Below are 1,697 nucleotides of genomic sequence, written 5' to 3'. Positions count from 1 at the left end.
TACAAAGCTCAAACCTAATCACCAGTGTGGCTGCTCCTGGCCCCATGCCGCCTCCTGCCAGGGGATGGGAGAGTTCAGATGTGGTTGTACCCTTCCTGAGATGATGCAGACAGGGGAACTGGCAGGGAATGAGGGTTCTGGCATGGCTGGGTCAGTAGGCGCACTGGCAATAGGGCAAAGACCTGGCAGCCGGACTTCCTGGGCCCTGAGAAGGCAAGATATTAGTATGTGTGTGTGGCAGGAGAGGGCGTGGGCGGTGTCTGCTCATCCATGCTGGGAGACGTGGGAGAGACGGGGTGGGGGACCCGAGGCAGGAGAGAGGCCAGGCCTGGGGCCGCTGTGCCAGGAGTGAAGGGCAATACAATCTCTGCGTCACCTGGAAATGGAGCAGGATGGTGCTGATGATCCCGGCTCCCGGGTTTTGTCCCTGGCTGTGTCACTGCTGACTCATGGCAGGTTTCTCTCAGCCTCTTCGTGTGTCACAGAAGTAGACAGATTCTCTGTAAGCCATCGTCATCAGGGGTGTGCCCAGCTCCGGGTGCTGGGTTCTGGCATTCTCTGATTTTCCAAGAGGAGGCAGGAGAGGACAGTCCCAGCCTTTTGCTCTGCCTACTGGAGACAAGGCCTGTCCTGGCCTGGGACCGGGGGACTTTTCTGAGAGTCCTGGCTGGTCCTGAGTCAGGGATGCCCTCCCCGTGAAGCCATGCCTCTCCTGTCCTTCATCACCCAGCCCACAGCAAGGCCGCCCTCCTGACTCTCCCTCCAGTTAACCGAAGCTCCCAAGTTACTGCCTTGATGCCCACGCTGATGCTCCCAACTTATTTTCCAGCCCTAGCTCCCTCACCTGCCGGCTTTCCACCCCCAAGTTCACTTTTCCAGATACTTCCTCCCCCAACACACCCCTATTTTTGTCTCTGCTACTCACCTTTTGGGAGAGCTCTCTGCTCTTCATAGGTCTCTAAGCTTTTACTCATTCTTCCGGTTTCCTTTCCACTTGCCAATTCCTCCAGGAAGACTGCCTGGGGTGCCTCCTAAACTTTTACTCATTCTTCAGGTTTCTTTTCCACTTGCCACTTCCTCCAGGAAGCCTGCCTGGGGTGCCCCAGGTAGCCTTGATATTTCCTGCTCCAGTGTTCACACAGAGCTGGTTTTCCCTGCATGGGAGCTGTTTATTTAAATTCAGGATGGGCTGAGTACACCTTGATGAGCTCCACGCCTAGCCCTGGGCCTGGCCCAGTGCAGGCGCTCAGCGTGTCTTTCCAGAAAGAATGAAGGAATAAATAAAGATGGGAGAATAATAAATAGGAGTAGGGGTAGAAGATGAGCCCCAGAATCAGACATCGGGAAGGGTGTGGATGCCACTCTTGCCATTATTCTGGTGGCCCTGGAATATCACATCAGCTCCCAGAACCTTAGTTTTCTCATCTCTAAAATGGGTACGGGCTGGCCTGGTGGCTCATCCCTACAGTCCCAGCACTTTGAGAGGCCGAGGCAGGAGGATCACCTGAAGCCAGGAGTTAGCCCAGCCTGGACAACATAGGGAGACCCTGTCTCTACAAAAATACAGAAAGTTAGCTGGGTGTGGTGGTGCACACCCACAGTCCCAGCTACTCTGGAGGCTGAAGGTGGAGGTTTGCTTGAGCCCAGGAGTTTTGAGGCCGCTGCAGTGAGTTACGATTGTGCCACTGCACTCCAGC

This window comes from Cebus imitator, unplaced genomic scaffold, assembly GCF_001604975.1.
Source record: "Cebus imitator isolate Cc_AM_T3 unplaced genomic scaffold, Cebus_imitator-1.0 Scaffold82, whole genome shotgun sequence".
In the NCBI taxonomy this organism is placed as follows: domain Eukaryota; kingdom Metazoa; phylum Chordata; class Mammalia; order Primates; family Cebidae; genus Cebus; species Cebus imitator.
Note: the sequence above shows the minus strand (reverse complement) of the source record.